Source organism: Oryzias melastigma, linkage group LG23, assembly GCF_002922805.2.
Source record: "Oryzias melastigma strain HK-1 linkage group LG23, ASM292280v2, whole genome shotgun sequence".
NCBI classification, from domain to species: Eukaryota; Metazoa; Chordata; class Actinopteri; order Beloniformes; family Adrianichthyidae; genus Oryzias; species Oryzias melastigma.
Genome location: NC_050534.1, coordinates 10,393,085 through 10,411,892, shown reverse-complemented (window position 1 = coordinate 10,411,892; position 18,808 = coordinate 10,393,085). Strand labels below are relative to the sequence as shown.

The window sequence follows — 18,808 nt, the reverse complement described above, 5'->3', positions numbered from 1 at the left end:
TACATACATATATATACATACATATGTATATATAAAACATATATATGTTATATGTATGTATATATATATAGATATACATGCATACATATGTGTATACATACATATATATACATACATATGTATATATAAAACATATATATGTTATATGTATGTATATGTATATATATATATATATATATATATATATATATATATATAAAAACAGAAATCTTCCAACATCACATGACTGTCAATGTTTCTGTAGTGCATTATCTATGGGGAGAAACCAGGGATACGGGTTAAATTAAAAAATTATTATGACTTTTATATTATGTATTTTAATTTTGAGGGCCATATTAAATAGCTTAACATCCTATGATTACATATTGTAGAAACCTGCATAGCTATGCGTTTTGAATATCGAAGCCCAAAATTCCATACTGTTTCTATTGAAAGTAGTGGCTTTAACGCTGCGGGCGGTGTGAACATAAGTATACGGAGCATAGTTTCTGCGACCATATTACAGGTGTCCTTCTCCCGCGTCCACTTACATCTCACATGCCAACACATTCCTACTCCCAAGTTGTCTCATGTTTGTAACAAACACCACCTTAAATGCTGTTTGTTATTAGAAAAGAAACTTAGGGTTCGATCAATGACACACCTGATTCATGAACTGTAAACAAAAAAATAAACAAAGACCACTCAACAAACAGTTCTATTTATAGGGGGAAGAAAACATTACTTTAATTTACAGTTGTTGCGTTGTTTTGTTCTTTTCTTTATATGAAACACTCGTCTCAGTCCCGCGCGTAATGGATAGGCCTACAGTGCCTCTAAATGTCCAACAGAAAACTCCCACGCTGATTGTCCGTAAAACAAATAGTCCCGTACTTCAAGAAAAAGAAAAAGAAACCCCCGCAAAGTCAAATAACTGGTATACCAGCAAAAAAATATTTGGGTACCCAAAACAGAAAAAAAAAAGTCTCGGTCTCACCGGCGGGCCGCGGCGCCCGGTTGATTTTGAGATGCGCCCGTCTCCAATTGCGCGTAATGATCCACCAGTCCAGATCTTCGTGGTTCCCCCGTCCTACTACTGGATGCTCCAAAGGTTGGGATCACGGGTAAAATCCAGTGGGCAAGGAACCCTTTTTCCGATCCTCTGGCGCGCTGAGAGGAGATGCAGCCGCAGCGGATGGAGCGTCTTCCGCCTTCTTCCTCCTCTCGCGCGCACCTGTCCGGCCTCATTTAATTACCTTGGGGGTGGGTTTTCCACCCGCCAGGTAAACAGTCAGCATCCCCAAAATACAGCACACCACTTCAAATGACATATATAGATAATAATAAAAAAAACCATGAACATTGGGAAGAACCCCTTTTTTTTTTTTTTTTTTTACATTTCACATTCACTATGTGACTTTGTCACATGTTGACATTTGTTTAAGGACACCTCCAAATAATTTTTTGACATTTTTGGTTTTCCGTAGTCGTCGTTTTTTTTTTACGTACTGGCTGTTCTCATTAAATTATGGGTTTCAAACCTGCGGGCCGCGAACCACAACTGGTCCAGTACCGTGACACGTAGGGCACCAGTACTCAAATCAGGTACTGGTACCCTAACCTAACACTGGACTAGATGCGGTACTGGACACAAACCGGTGCCAGACGCAGTATCCGGCGCGAACCAGTACCAAGTTAAGGTTAGGGTACCTGTATTGGGTTAGGGTACCAATACTGGATGCATCTCGAGGACCGGTGCACATCCGGTACCGTGGGTTGCGAACCCTTGATTTTACTAACAACCAGCAGGTCAAAAAAACAACAAGTTTGGGACACTTCATAATGTCAAAAAGTGACATGGAAGGGTCCTTAAGCAAACATCAATATGTGACGCCTTGGGAATGAGAACGTGTTGCATATGCACACCCCGTAAGTGTAGGATTCACACAAACGTCACTACCAAATCTAGGTCAATACGCATTCAATGTACTTGTGTTTTTTTATGTGAACCCCAAAAACAGACCTAAAAGCTTGTAAAGCAACGCTTGAATTCAAGACATTTGAAAACAGAACCAGAAATTCGCATTTACATGGAGTTTTTAAGAGATGTTGGGTGGTGTGAATGTTGCTTGAGTGAGCAATCAGCAAAGACCAGACAGTCTCAGCTTTTGGGATAAAAGTCAATTTTTTGGGATAAAAGCGAGACTAAAGATAATTTGTGCTGTACAAATGGCGCTCAAGCAGGCGTGTTAATCCTGAAATTGTTTCTAAAACACAATTTAGACGCGTTGTCTCAACAGCTGTGAGTGAAGGCCTTCTTAAATCAAAAGTCCTCCTGTGGGGAAGTGTTTTGTGCCATCTTTCCTTTCTCATTTATTTAATTTACCTAGATGCGCGCCCCCGTCTTTTATTTTTACAGACGCCATCGTCAAGCCCTGACCCAGTTACTATAAAAACATTATGAGTTGTAAGTACACTCAAACGCTCCTTGCCGCTTTTATGAGATGTGATTAAAATGCCCGTCAGGCATCAGTCTGGGTTGAGTCTTTCATGCACGTGGGGGGGCTGAGACAGCACGACTTCATGTACAAACACAAGTTATGATCCCTGTACTCATTGAGTGGTTTCAGACCGAACCCTCGAGGCCACGCTGGCTTCGCTAACCCACCATTATGGTCAGCCTGTGGGAAGCAAAAGTAATCCAAGTCTTTAGAAGTCCTTGAGACGTTGAGTAATGGAGCTGCGTTCAATTCTGTGTCAAAACTTGCTGGAATGGAGTGGCCTGCGGGGCTTAACCAAAACTGTCGAGAATCCCCGACTTCGATTCGGCACCAGCTTAATTACCCATACACACAGCTTTATTTGATGATAATTAAAGCCACTCGCGCGCTGGAACCCACACCTGCCCAGACACTGCCAGTCGCCAGCTACGGAGACATTAGAGGTGATGATTATTAGATGACAATAATTAAAAGGCTTTAAAGCTCAAGTAAAGGTAAAAAAAAAAATCTTCAGTAGGGAAGACCGTTGAGCACCAAACCTCATAATTATTCCCAGTCAAATGACCACCCTGAGGCGGCGCACAAATGATAGCCTTCCGTTTTGTTTTTGATTGGGAACAACATAAAAAGCACTTCAGAAGGCAGTCAGAGCTGGTAAGAGCTAATTCAGACACATGTAGTCGCAGTAAAAGTAAAAAAATCTAGATTTTAGATATTTTTTTTTAGATATTTTTCCTCTCAAATTTTACAGTGTGAAGGTGTGTAAATTGTTTAGTTTCTGCCCTCCTTAGTTAAATTTGTATGCTGTGTCAGGCCCGGATTTAGCCAACCCCACCGTGGGGGTTCTGGTAGAAAAGAGGGGCAAGTCTGGGTGTGCTGAGACTTTGGGGTCCCTAAGAGAGCCTAAAACCCATAGAAAACCATGTTATCGTCATATCAATTAATCTATCAATATATATTTATTCGTGCTGTCAAGCAATTAATTTTGTCCTGTCCTGTGTTGCATTTTTCTTCATGAAAAGCCGCTAAGCTTTGAAGCACTGTGTACCTTTATCACCACTTTTACTGTTTTACTTTGTAGTATGTTGCGCGGTGAAATCAAACACCTAAATCCTTGGTTGGAACATGACGTGCTCCACGAGTTCTCTGTATAAGACGGTTCGACGGAGTTTCAGTGTTTAGTCAACACTCCGGTAGCCCGTCTCCGCGGTGGTACACCCCTCCTCCGACTGTCTCCATGCTGGCTCACAACATCCCAGAGGAAAGGCGACTTTTTAATTCATTTGGAGGGGAAATGGCTCCCTCATTCCAAATCTGATGCCACCCCGGAGTCAGGAAATGCTCTCTTTAGATAAACACAGTACATGTAAGGGTGGAGAAAATTACAGAGTTTTCAACAAATTTGTTAAATTCTGCTTTTTTGGTGTTGCTTGAGCATTTGCAGAAGTTTGAGTGTCAGGATGTAACAGATTATTTGTTAGTTACTGATCAGTACTCGGTTACCTAATAAACATCTATTGCAGTTGTCCACTAGACACCCAAAAACTGTAGAAGCAAGGAAAAATGTTAATGCAGTTTAATAAGGCTGACATCTGCACTTTGATTTTTGGTCACAATATTGTCCAGAGTGTGTTCATGTGCAAATATAATGCTAAAGTTGGTCCTCTCATGCACACATTTGTTTTTTTTAACTCATTTGATCAGTTTAAGTCAGTCTTTAGCATTCCATCCATTTTCTTAACCCTCTGTGTCCCTTTTGGGGTCACGGAGCTGCTAGAGCCTATCTTGGCTACTGTTGGACAAATGTGGGGTACACCCTGGAAGGTTCGCCAGCCTGTTGTGGGGTTTTTATCATTCCTTTTGAAAACAAAAGAAAATCATCGTCAAATAGAAATGAATCACACAAAACTTCAAGATTTTTTTTACAAGTGAAAGTTTTTCCAAGTTTGGCCACAAAAATCCATTGATACTGATTGAGATTTGTTCGGCTGTGGATGGACTAGAAAGCTGAATATTGGCCACTGACAAAACAACTAAATGCTAAAGCAAATACAGTAGTATTAAGCAAGCTTATCTTTGGAAATATTCTAAATGTGAGTATTTTACCCTTTTATACCAGAGATGTCACCCCAACGCCTAAATGACACAAACTCTTTGACCTACTGTAGATCTTTGACCGTTTATGTGAGTAAACGGCTGATTCTGATGCAAAAAAAGCTACTTTTCTTATCAGCTTTGCAATGATACTTAACACATTGTTAACGCTAAGTGTTGCTTAACGGTGCATTGCTTCAAAATGTTGTGGAATTACGTTAATTGTGTAAACGGTTGAACAGTTAGAGTAGTCGGAAGTATGTCAAGTTGTAGTTTTAAAGGGTTAAAGCACATTAAAATATGTTGTCTCATTCAATCTACTTCATCTAACAATTATGTCTCAACAAGTGATCTCTGGATAATGGAAAATGTAACACAGGTTACGTTCATGGTTCAATGATCTCTTGGTTTTGGTTCACTTGGTTTGTTGAAGTAACTAGTAACTAAGCTGTGGGAGTAGGGAGGAAAAGATTGCAAATTGCAAAAAATTTAAAACAAAAAGTCAAACGAGATGCTCCTAAAATATCTAGATATTTTTATTTCTTTGCGCTTATTCCTCACTTTCTGTTTAGAGCTCATTTTGGGCAGCACTGCCACCAAAATGTAACTGTGAATCAGTTCTGCTTCAGTCTTTGTCATGCTTAATGGTGAACCAAATGAAGTTGTAGAAAAACCACTTGATCAAACTCTTTGAGCTTTGTTTGACTTAATATTTAAGAAAGTACATTTTATTTGAAAGTAAATGTAAAGGAAATGCCTCTGTTTTTTAATGGCAATAAGCTTGAATACTCTGAAGCTATGTTCAAATTCCCACGCTAATCCCTGACTACTAAAAAACGATATAGTGCTGGACTATATGGTGCTCTGGATTTTAAAAGCAATGATATCACCAATTTCACAGACCAAAAATTGAATCAATACGAACATTTCACGTCTATTTGTGACTCCACTGTGTTCTGATGATGAAAATATGGATGGTTTACTTAAAAATTACATTCAAGCATGTTTTTTTTTTTTTGTTTGTTTTTTTTTTTACAAAAATGGTTTGCCCACAATGCCTTGTGGTCTATATTTGCTAATGTATTGAGCAATGATGCAAGGTAGTTTTTCGCTAAGGCTAAAACTAGGAAGTTTCCAGTGCACTCAATTTTGGAATTGTAGATTAGGACAGCACTACAAAAGGGCAAATGCACCATATAGTGCACTACAGTAGTGAAGTAGTGAGCAGGGAAGGAATTTGGACATAGCCTTGAACTAGCTAATTCCACGATCACAAAAACAACTGCAAATCTTCAAGAATTCATGCCGCCACCCGATTTAAAAAAAATCACTGGCGTGGTCATGAATATATACGACAGCAGTCAGGCGTGCAGAATGGCCTGATTTTATTTACTCAGGGGCTAGCGGGCGGCTGGTAGACTTCCACCGTCCAGAGACATTTACGTATTGTCCAATCAGAACTGCTGCTGACTGGCTACCCTGCTGTGGCCGCCCAGCTGCCACTCAATTTCATTATGGTGTCATCCTCGCCAATCACTGGACTGCCACCGCGTGACCGCCAAACGTACCCAGGCATAGGGCTGGGTTAATAAAATCGATTAATCGCTTTAAATCGATCTAAGCCTAATGGATCAATAATCGATCCATAAAAGTAGAGATCAATCTAGCACATAAAGCTAAAGTCTACTAGCTTGATGCTACAGGATAGTGGAACTTCTCATAGGACGGAAAATGCTAATACGCTCAGTCGGCATAAATATACACTCCAGGTGTTTAATTTGATCAACACAGTTGTTCCCTCTTGTGCTATTTTTATATCATTTTTTTCGAAGAATTTTACTGAGTAATGATAGCTTTGTTCCTGTCTGATCCATGAAACAAAGTTTAATGGTCCTTAAGATAAAATAAAAAAAGTCCCCAGGATCTAGCTTGAGGGTCACTCACACATCTGCTTGTGCTCGTATCTCCTGTAATAAGTGTTGTTAAGCCTCAGTGAGATGCTGATCATTATAAACCACTGCAGGGTTGCTGAAATCCAACCGTTTTCTTCTGAAGGGTACAAATTGCTGTGCATCCTTTTGTACAACTTCTCCTGGGTTTGATACCCATCTGTTGGAGATTAGTCTTCCCTGTGTGTTTGGAGAGTAAAGCCTGCGGCGGAGTGCAGCTGATAGTAAACCCAGAGGGTTTTAGTCAGAACTGTCAGGTAGGTCTGAATTAACAAAGAGGCTATGGTTGGGTGAGACAGGGGATGGGGGTTGCTGCAGTCACACACCGAAAATCTGCTTTCTGTTTTACCCAAAAACTTCAGGGTTGAAGCAAATCTGAGTAGTGGGTAGCCAAGGCAAAAGTTACTGCTCACGCCACTTCCCCTGTGAAGGTGGTGCAACTTTTTGAGACTTTTCACACAACACACAGCCTTGATATCTATCACCTCTGTGGGATCTAGATATGTCACCGACATGTTAGCAATGCAGAGCTAAGAAGGTTCCACTAAGCTGTTTTGATTTGTGAAAATGGGACTCACTTCACCAGTGTGAGGCTCAGATTTATGATGATTGATGCAGAAATCCAAAACCAGAAAATCTGCGTTTATATGTTAGTCTATTACTAACCGATGAATTTCTTGTAATTGTGTAACTTTCTTTCAAATTTCCTGTTTCTTTTGAAACTTTGTGGTTGGAAGACAAGGGGAAACCAACCACTTTGCTCATGTGGAAGCTAGTATGCCGCTAAAAAGATATCAGTACTGTTCTTTGTAATCCCTGAGAAAGAAACATTGTTGAGTCGTGCTACATTGACAGTGAGCTCAGAAATGTGCAATTAAGTGAGTGTTTTCAATGAAAAGTTGAAGTAAACACATATATGTTTGCATTTTGGGCTTCTGCATACAAAGCTCTCACATTTATGCACCGCTACGCAAAGTTTTAAGTCTGTTTATGGGTTCTATTTACAGAACGTGCGTCAAAAGTTAAACTAGTTGACCAATAAGGGACTGGGACTTAGTAGTGATGTAAAGTTAGCATCTTTTTCAAAAGACGGAAGTAGCCTGCTGACTTTTTAAAAATTGATCATGAAAAAAAATTGTTTAATAGTTTACATTAAATCTTTCATATATCGGAATAGAGCGGCAAAAGAAAAAATCTGGAGCAAAATTCACAAGATTTTAACCACTTCGACATTTCACACCAACTGTAGGTACATGCACTAGTATTGGTTAGTGACAGTCTAGTGCAGGGGTGTCAAACAGCCGCATCAGCCAGATTTTTTTGAAAAAAAAAAAAAGTTTCTAGCCCATTCCTGTGTCGAGTTATAGTTATTTAAAGAAACAGCCGCAATGTACAATTCCGCCACTAGGGGAAGCAAAGGAAAATAAATACCAGTATAACAAGAGATCACGAAATAAACAGCAGTTCTTTGCAAGGGCTTTCACATCTGGGTGAGATGCAGTTTGGTTCCCCGCCAGCCTCACTGCTGTAGTTCCTTTAAAAATTATCAGGTGTGACACCACAATTACCAAAATGTCATTGTCAAAAGATAATAATAATAGCAGCTCTTATAATTTTAGTAATAGATGTTTAGGCTACTAGGTTGTTTGGGGCGTTTTTTCCAACTAAGACAAAAAAGAAAACAAAAACAAAGCTACAGATAACAAGTTGACCAAAGATTTTTTTGCTTTTATGTTACTGGTCCCGCCTACTAGAGATCAGAAGGGTTCAATGTTGCCACCGAATCAAAATGAGTTTGAGTTTACATCGTCTCTGTCATGTCTGCGTCTGATGTGTTCATCCCTCTGCAACCCAATGCAAGCTTTACGCAAGAGTTCTGCATCCATTGTGTCAACGCTTCAATTTTGCAGCATTTAGCCAAAGAAACTGGAAACAGATTTGGGGGGTTCAAAATCAAAAACTACCATTGTATTTTCAAAATAGAACTTTACAAAATGTTATTTCATATTTAAGGTGACATGCCCACGCAAAAACACACGTTAACACCGATTTCTATTTTCGCCAAAAGTTTTATTTGGATGTACAAAACATGCATTTTACAAGGACTCATTGAGGAAGGAGAGGACATGGGGCCTGATTGCCCAAGTTTTGGCAGGACAAACAACTCCTCCGGAAGCAAGGGGGACTGGGGACAGACGGGAGATGCAACGGAGACGATGCAAACTAATTGGTGGCAATGAGACGGACTCCCCAAGGGAGATGCACTGTAGATGGCTTAATATCTGTTTCATTTATGCTTGCATGTAATGCTGCAAAATATATCAAATAAAGGAGCATAAATGTCTGGACGTATTGGTCTTCAGGGAAAAAGGTACAAAAATATTTGATATCTCATTCTAGATTATACAGATTACATGTAATTTTAAATCTTCAATAGCTCTCGAAATCATACAATTATAGGAAAATTGGTGTGCTTGTTAGCAATCTCACAATGGCTTGAAAGTTCGACTGCATTCAGAGTCAAAGAGCTCCAAACGTGTCTTTTCCCAACATTTTTATTTTTTTATTTTTTCTAAGCTAACTGATGGGAAAGTGAAGGTGCTGGTTGTGTAACACCAAGACGTCATGTGCGTGTATATGTGTCTGCTTGTCTGTTCCGCTCGACTGCCGCTCTATCCCTTCAGGGTCCTATCATTAAGCCTCTGTGTACACAACCCCGATCCTTAGCCTACATTTATCTCTTATTCAAAGTCACGGGGGGATTCACACGTACAGGACACGCAACCTCAAGTCAGCACAGTTTTCCCATGCTCAACATGAGCTAATGGCGCTGGTTCCCCTAAATCCGGTCCGTTTTACCTCATTTTGTTATTTTTTAATATTTAGTGCAGGAAATGACTTGAGTCTATATTGATGCTTGGCTCATTAAAGCCGTATTTCTTTTGGCTGAAACGTGACGCCAGAAATCTGTCAAAAAAAAGGACTAAATATTGTTGCGATAATATTGTGACTATTAGGGCCAATAAAAAAATATATATATATATATATTTTTTTTTTAAAAGAGCTCCAACAAGTGCAGGTGAAGTGTGTCACTTTTATTGCTCGGTCAACAAGAGCCAAGTTAGGTTGGCTGCTTATCTCACATTGTCATCTTTGAGACTCACATGTTAAGGTCATGAAAAGAGCACCATAAAAGCCCCTTTTTATACAGAAAATACATCAAATTAAGAAAATAAAAGCTTGGAGGCAAATCAGCGCCGCATCAACGCAGCATTCCATCTCTGTTCATACATGCAGGACACTCAGAAACCATGAAGAGCTGGAGCAGCTCTCCTTATTAGGTCAGACGTCTATTTATTTTATATCTGTAAACCCCTAACTTCTATTTAATTACCCTAATCATGACCCCTACAATTATAATCTCTTCTATTTAGACAACTAAGTCTGTTTTTTTTTCCCAGAAAAAGGTCTAATAAGATCACAAGACCAGATACACTTTCAAAAGAGGTGGTCATGATGTTCATGGCTTTCATAATATAGAATTACCTGTGATAATGCAAGTGTGAATGCTGTGAGCGGAATCTGGCCACTGAAGATGCCAGAGCCGATAGCTGAAACTGATTGCTAAAAAATGTTTAAGCTGATAGATGAAAACGCTCAAACTAAAAGCTTGCTATTACATTAGCTAAATTAGCCAAAAGATGGAAAAAAATGCCTAAGTTTGGCAAAACAGCTAGCATAACATGAAAATATTAGCTAAACCCCAAATTTGCCTAAAGAACTTAAAAAAGTCTAATTCTGCCAAAACAGCTAGCATAATTTTAAAATATTAGCTTAACTCAAAATTTATCTAAAAAATTTGAAAAATGTGTAATGTTGCCAAAACAGCTAGCATAACGCTAAATCTTAGCTTACTCCAAATTTACTTAAATACGTTTTAAAAAAAAGTCTAATTTTGCCAAAACAGCTAGCATAATGCTAAAATATTAGCTAAACTCCAAATTTACCTAAAGATCTTAAAAAAGTCTAATTTTACCAAAACAGCTAGCATAATGCTAAAATATTAGCTAAACTCCAAATTTGACTAAAGATCTTAAATAAGTCTAATTTTGGAAAACAGCTAGCATAATGCTAAAATATTAGCTTACTCCAAATTTGCTTAAAGAAGTAAAAAAAATATATTTTTTTAACCAAAAGCAGCTAGCATAATGCTAAAATATTAGCTAGCTCCAAATTTGCCTAAAGATCTTAAAAAAGTCTAATTTTACCAAAACAGCTAGCATAATGCTAAAATCTCATCTAGACTTCAAATGTTCTTAAAGATCTTTAAAAAAGTCTAATTTTGCCAAAACAGCTAGCATAATGCTAAAATATTACCTAAACTCCAAATGTGCCTAAAGATATTTAAAAAGTCGAATTTGACAAAACAGCTAGCATAATGGTAACATTTTATCTAAACTTCAAATTTTCTTAAAGATCTTTAAAAAAAAGTAAATTTGACAAAACAGCTAGCATAATACAAAAATATTAGCAAAACTCCAAATTAGATTAAACTAGAATTAAACTTGAAAAAATGTCTAATTTTCCCCCCAAAAAATCCAGCATTATGCTAAATCTTGCTTAAAGAAGTTAAAAAGAGCTGAATTTTGACAAAACAGCTAGCATAATGCTAAAATTTGACACACATATACACTGGATGGGCGACAAGGATCGGGGAGGGGAAAGAGGCGGGGTTGGTCGATCCCGCCCACTACTTAGTCGCTCTGCAGGAACTTTGTCCTAAAAAGTGATGCAAGTTTTTTAATTTTGGCTAAAAACGACATAATCATAATGAAAAGACAACTTTAGAAGTTGGAAGCACAATGACTTTCTATAACTTACTGCTTTTGCCTTTTCCTTTGCAATAATTTTATAAGTCTGTGATGGAGCCACCAACAATGAGAGGAAGCACTCTGTGGTGAACCGCTCAATGCTTTCAACATGTAGTATTTAAGCTGCAACACCATTAGTATAAAAAATCATTTGTTTTCCTATCCATCATCATTATCAGCATTATTACGCCTTCCTAACATCAGATCAAAAGCAATAACAGTTGGCAAAAACATAAAGTAGCCCGCGGGGGCATTGAGCATGTGTGCGGCAGGATTTAGACATTGACACAGAATACAACAGAGATGAGGTTAACTCTGCCAAAGTGAGCGAGCTCTGATAATACCTAAACTTTGCTGAAGCAGAGCTGAATAAAACAAGAACGGCTGGATAGTTGTGTAGATAGTTGTGCTATACAACTGTCATCGTTTCTTCACTACCACGACTCACACTCCTGTCCTCTGTGTAATCCATGAAAGCATACATCCTCATGGTCAAATGTCAAAAAATAGGTGCACGTGTTTTGTGTAAATTACCTTACAACTTTGACGCTGATGAATCAACAACAGAGTCGTAAATCTGAACAGAAAGACAACATTCAGCGACAACTTCCACAACACTGCCCTCTACTGGCTAAACACCACAATATTTAAAGTAGCAGCAAATAAAGTCATTCATTACAAAAATATCTAATAGTAATAAAAGGAAAACCAATTAGTATGCCCTTGAACTGTAACTATAGACTTGAAAGCTAAAAGTATCTAGCTTTACATAGCTTTCAAGCTATGTAAACGTAGCTTGAAAACTATGTGAACGTAGCTTGAAAGCTACATGACTGTGGCTTGAAAGCTACTTGAACTTAGCTTAAAAGCTATGTGACCCTAGCTTGAAAGCTATATGAACGTAGATTGAAAGCTACGTGACTGTGGCTTGAAAGCTACTTGAACTTAGCTTAAAAGCTACGTGATCCTAGCTTAAAAGCTACTTGAACTTAGCTTGAAAGCTACGTGACCCTAGCTTGAAAGCTATATGAACGTAGCTTGAAAGCTATGTGACTGTGGCTTGAAAGCTACTTGAACTTAGCTTAAAAGCTATGTGACCCTAGCTTGAAAGCTACGTGACCCTAGCTTGAAAGCTATATGAACGTAGCTTGAAAGCTACGTGACTGTGGCTTGAAAGCTACTTGAACTTAGCTTAAAAGCTACGTGACCCTAGCTTGAAAGCTACTTGAACTTAGCTTGAAAGCTACGTGACCCTAGCTTGAAAGCTATGTGACTGTGGCTTGAAAGCTACTTGAACTTAGCTTAAAAGGTACGTGAACTTAGCTTAAAAGCTACGTGACCCTAGCTTGAAAGCTACTTGAACTTAGCTTGAAAGCTACGTGACCCTAGCTTGAAAGCTATATGAACGTAGATTGAAAGCTACGTGACTGTGGCTTGAAAGCTACTTGAACGTAGCTTAAAAGCTACGTGACTGTGGCTTGAAAGCTACTTGAACTTAGCTTAAAAGCTACGTGACCCTAGCTTGAAAGCTACTTGAACGTAGCTTGAAAGCTACGTGGCCCTAGCGTGAAAGCTATGTGAACGTAGATTGAAAGCTACGTGAACTTAGTTTAAAAGCTACGTGGCCATAGCTTGAAAGCTATGTGAACGTATCTTGTAAGCTACGTGACTGTGGCTTGAAAGCTACTTGAACTTAGCTTGAAAGCTACGTGTCCGTAGCTTTCAAGCTATGTGAGTGTAGCTGAAAGACTACGTGAAAGTCGCTAGAAACAGTGGTAATGTGTTCCTCGACAACACGCATTCAAGCGACCACTTTCAACAAAAAGTATATGTAATTTTCCATAAATTTGTGTTTTGGGTTTTCACTATCAAAATTTTCATGCTCCCAAGTAGCTACACACTTTTTAAGAACATTTTTCGGGCTCAACGTACAACATGCGCAGCGATTGTAGTGAAGTGTTCACATAGTTGCTGAGAAAAGCAGTTTCTATTCAAATTATAAACTGGCCAATCAGATGCCTCGATAAAAGCATGTGGTGCCCGTGGCCCCCACCTTGAACGATCAAACCGTTTGATTGACAGATTCTCCCAAATCCTCCAGCAAGCTCCCTCCAGATTAGTGAGAGTGGTTGCCATAGAAACATTAATTAACCGACTCAGACCAAACAGTGCTTAATTACTTTGTCTGTACCCAACATGGCGGCGTCAGTATGGTGGAATAAATGGCGACTGAACTGGCTTCATTTGACTGAAGCTGGAAGTAAGTCGTTTTCTGTGACTCACTCTGTCCAGTTCTTTTATACAGTCAATGGAGTAACCCCATCATGTATCCATCCGTCCATTTTCTTTCACTTGTCTGGATCGTAAATGGCGTGCCCCTTCCCAGAATCTTGTCTTTTTTTGGTAGTGACTCAAAGCTCATGACCATAATTAAATGTAGGAGGGTAAATTTAATAAATCAAAAACTTCTCTTTTAGCAGCTCCTTCTTTAGCAAAATGGATTCAATTCAGCTTATTAACCAAAGCTGAAATGCAAAAACATCAAAGCGAGCTTGATAAGCACAATTGGTTTAACCCATTTTCACCTAAACATTCTGGATCATCATCATCTAAATCAGTCCAGATCCCTCCGAGAAGATTATTTTAACTGTTATATTAAAAGCTCGTGTAAGTGAACAACAGAATCCATAGATGTCTGCCCTATTTATTTAAATGGAGCAGATGAGTGGGTTAAAGCACAGTGTTGAAGAGTGGATTTTCTCTGTGTTGGGCCTCCTGTTTGCATGCAAAGATGTTGTCATTGGAGAAGTGTTGTTGTCTGCTCGTTGCTTGTAAATAAAGCAGAAAATAGAGAAAAGTAGAAGATGAAAACCAAATCGTTGTGTGTAAAAGTCTGTGCCAACATGATGCAGAACCATAGATCAGTGGTCTCCAACCTTTTTATATTCCCTGGACTGGGTTAATGTCTGACAATATATATATATATATATATTTTCTTATTGAGGCCATGAGTTTTTTTTTCTTTACTTTTGAGGGGAAAGTTTTTATTTGTACACTAGATTTCATGTAGGAACCATTACAATGTGATATAGATTTTCCAGTAACCCATAACTGTCAAAGTGGAAGCTTAAAACAAAACCAGACGTCAACTTCAGCCTCATCTGACTTTTACAGAGCAACGAATAAATACAAAACAACAAAAACGTGTATTTTCTAAATATATACAGAAACGGGAATCTACTTTTTGAGCAACTGTAGTAGCAGAATCCTTATAACATTAAATAGCGAGCTGCTGAATATTATGCATTATATTTATTATTATTATTGTGTAGGAAAAACTATTGCAATAAATTGATATTTGGAGTAAAATCTCCTATTAAATGCATTTTTCTTTTATTTTGAAGGCAAAGATTCTGTTTCCTTTTTGGCTCTTTTTTGACAAAAAAAAACTTTATTTTTGTTTTTTGCTAACTTTGCTAAATTGGTTAGCAGTCAATGTTTGTACTTCTTTTTTGATCATGACTAAGCAACTTGACACCCGTCAAAAATGAGTCGGCTGTGGTGAAGAGAAGCTAGTAGTTTTTCAAAATAAAATTTCCTTTAGAATCAGATTTAAAATTAAATGGATTTTTTTTAATGGGATATAGCTGTTTTTGTTTTTTGTTTTTTTTAATTTGCTAGTGTCGAGGTCTTCAAAGAATGATTGTTACGGCAACCCATTCACACTCCTAACTTGTCAAATATGGACGTATGGTTTGGGCCCCCTTTCTGATATTTTACCCAGCTCCTCGTTTTTCAACGTGCCGCCTAGAAAAAAAAGCTTAGAATCTTTCTGCTTTTTCATTTTCTGGTTTTGAGTGAAGTTTTATTTTGGAAAACTTCACAAGACGAGATTTCTTTAACTTCTTAGGGATTTACACTGTTAATCTGTTCTTGTAATCTCTCCAGATTTATCATAATTTATTATAACAGAGACGTATACAGCAATCCGTCTTGGATTTAACCATAAATCTAAGAAGAAACTAAATAATTCCTGCATGTGTTAAATGTCCATCTTTTAGGTTAAGCGACAAAAAGAGGAAATTCAAGAACCTTTAGAGGTCTAATGTTGTCTTCACACTCAACCATTTCCTGCATTTTATAGCAGTTTTATTGTATCTACTGTTGTCTCTGAGGTTTGTGAGTCACACTCTGCAGGGGTTGATCTTAGCGGAGGCTTTTACGAGCAGAATCTTAAGTTACAGTTGGATTTAGAGCGTCAAAGAATATTAGCACTGACCTGGCAGAAGGACTGCTGAAGGATCTGCGGATCTGATGTGCAACAGCAAGTCCAGCCAGTGAGGTTTGTCAGCCTCCTGTCATGGAAAAAAACGCCTGTGAGACATCTGTCAGCGGGAGTCTGGAAGAATGAGGTTAAGTGGTGGATTAGCAGTAGATGTTAATTGACATGTGGATAGGAGGCCTTCATGTGAAGCCTGTTGTAAAAATACAAGTATGATTTTTATAAATTGATGAAAGTAACTTAATACTTCAAATTAGTGCTAAATCTTCTTTTCTTTGCTCTTTTGAAATTGAACATTTTCAGTTCCATGACCAAACTGTAAAGGAGGGTCAGGTTTTCAACAGCTGTGTTTAACTCTCCGAAGCCCACTACATCAAAGAATTGACAGAAAATTCGATTTTTATTTTATTTTTTTTAAATAATTTTTTAAAACCATTTGAAATCTACAAAAAAATTGCCGTAATATATTTCTAAATGAGTTAAAGAAAGTATCAATTGTGGGTGATTTGGTAACTTTTTGCTCACAATAATGTTAGCATGATGTACAAACATTGACATGAATGTTCTGGGGGGAAAAAAACTCCTTATTTACCCACTAAAAGTATTTTAAAGAATAATTATTAACACATTTGACATTATTTCAATTCAGAAAATAGTCATTTTAAAAAATGAAAAACAATAGATAAGCTATTCTTACCATAAATGCTTGAAAATTAGCAAAACCTTTTCCCACCAAAAGTGTTTTTGAGATTTCACGGAGGCAGCCATTTTGAAATGAGCAGGAAACGCCCTTCTACTGCCCCTAGTGGAATGATGATGAACTGCAGGGCAGAAAACGAGTTCTACATAATGAGGTTTTAAAGAAAGTTATATTGTGCTAATGAGATAAGGGTCTTAATGCATGTATCAAATATGAAACCAATGGCTATATAGGGTTAAATATTTTTTACCAAAAAAATTGACAACAATTACAACAGTAAAGATTAAAATGAGAAAGCTAAAAGAAATCTTGGACCCCCCTCCAGTCTAGTTGCTTTGGTGACATTTTATATTTACTTAATACTCGGTAGAGAAAGTGTAAGTGCATAAGAACAAACTGTTATTTTTATGTTTTTAAAAAATGTTAAAAACTACGGAGCCCCTAAAGGGACATTAAAGGAAAAAAAATAAGTAAAGAAAAAATTATTCTAAAAATGTAAGTTATAAAAAAATCTGTTGGTTACACCAGATAGTAAGTGGAAAAAAAATGTCTTTCCTAGAAATCGAAGTAAGAAAATAATATTTTTTTCTGGTTACTAAGTGGTGCTCACCAGATACTAACTTATCCACAACCCTTAGTAAATTCAGAATTTTTATTTCTAGAAATGTATGAAAAAATGAAAAACAAATTTGGTTTCTAAAAGGTGCGCACTAGTTTGTAACCATTTTTTTAACCTTAATTTTTAGGAAAAATGTTTTTCTTTTAACTTCATTTTTTTTTTTACTTCAATGACCCTATATGGGCTCCATAAAAAACAATAAAATATGAGGGGAAAATGACTATCTACAAAAAGAGCTACTGCTAAAGTTAGTCATTAAGCAGAACTTCCAAGCGTACTTTCAGAGACACTTTTTGCTAAAATAAAAAATAAGCAACTTATTGCATTAATAAAAGTGAAAAGTCAATGAGATCTTATTTTTAAATGTCAATCAATGCTGTGTGACATCCAGGTTATGCAAGTCTGAGTTTATAGAGGTTTAATGTTGCGAAAACATGTTGAATTTAATTATTATCATGCAATTTACATGAACTCTAAGTAACAATAAAAATGTTTTTCTTTGATGTTCAAGCCATTGTGGTATACGCAGGGAGAGCTGTCATGTTCTCCCTTTGTTGAAACCTTTGACTGTATGTGAGAACTGGACTGAGTGACCCCTCCCCCCTCATGTTCCAAACAGGAAGTAACCGCTGGCTCCAAGAAGCCCTTTCTGTGGTTTTATTTTCCAAAATTCTTGATCTGCTAAGTTTTTTAACATTTTGCTAATCAAAATTTATTTTATGATTTTCACGATTTTTTAAAGTTCTACTTTATCAGAATTAACTAATGCAATAATTTGAAACCTAATATTTTCTGTATTGCAAGTTATAGTTAGAAACTGACCAATAAGATGATACAATAAAATATGTGGTTCAAACGTTCAAAGTTTGTGATTAACAAATTCTCCCGAGCCTGCTTTCAGCGATAGGGGTGTGGCCTTCCATCAAGCTCACTCCTCATTGGTGAGAGTGGGCGCTATAGAAACAAAGATTCAGACCAACTCGGACCAATCACTGCATACGTACGTTGTCTGGCTCCCATATGGCAGCGTCTGTATCACAAAAAACTTAATTACTTAATTTAGTTGGAGCCAGAAGTCAGGCATGACGTCACACTCACTTGGTCCAGTTCTCATATACCGTCAATGGCAAAAATTGCTCTAAATCTTACAAACTGTTGCCACTCAAGTGTTCGGCGTATGAACTGCAGCACTTAGGGGCATTGTGTGTTAATGTAAGCTTCTTAAAAAAAATATGCATAAAAGGAATTCTTTTTTTTTTTTTTTTTGGAAGGGGGAGGAGTAAATGTTCGCCTATGCAAATAACCACAAGCCTCAGTTCAAGGTTTAGGCCAAAAATAAATAAGAAAACAGTCTGGACTCGTCATATTTTGATACTTTTTTGGGGGAGTTTTAGCCACAGATTCCTTTTAGGTGTGAAAGGAAAAAGAACCACGTCAAAAGTAAAATGTTCGTTTGTAACCTTATTTGCATTTAAACTTCAGAGCTGTTGTTATAAACCAGACTAACTGCATTTTTTTTTCTTTTTCCATTTTAAAAAACATTAATCTTGCAGTGTTTTCTGTGTGTTTGTGTGACTGGAGGCCATAGGGCACCAAACTCTGTTATTAAGTTTCTGGTAATCAGTCTTAAACGTCTGAATGAGACCGGGACACCAGCCTTTCACCACAAAAGCATCTCAGAGTGCTAATTCGGGAAGAGGCGTGAGAAGTTAATAATGCTCAGATGCTTTTTGGACAAAAACACTGCTCTGAAACCATCGGGACTTAACAAGTTTAATCTTATAAAACCACATTTAGTTGGGGTCTGTCAGAA

At 37.5% G+C, this 18,808-nt stretch overlaps 1 long non-coding RNA gene across 3 annotated transcripts in view; it reads right to left on the bottom strand.

Moving 5' to 3' along the window:
• Positions 1-16,432, bottom strand: part of LOC112158481 — a 91,734-nt gene extending 75,302 nt beyond the window's left edge. For all 3 annotated transcript variants that reach the window (XR_002921320.2, XR_004947164.1, XR_002921319.2), the window contains exons 1-2: positions 16,374-16,432; positions 15,674-15,749 (exon numbers count right to left, since the gene is read on the bottom strand). This is a non-coding gene — a long non-coding RNA (uncharacterized LOC112158481). The remainder of the gene's footprint in view (positions 1-15,673; positions 15,750-16,373) is intronic.
• Between the last annotated feature and the right edge of the window lie 2,376 nt (positions 16,433-18,808).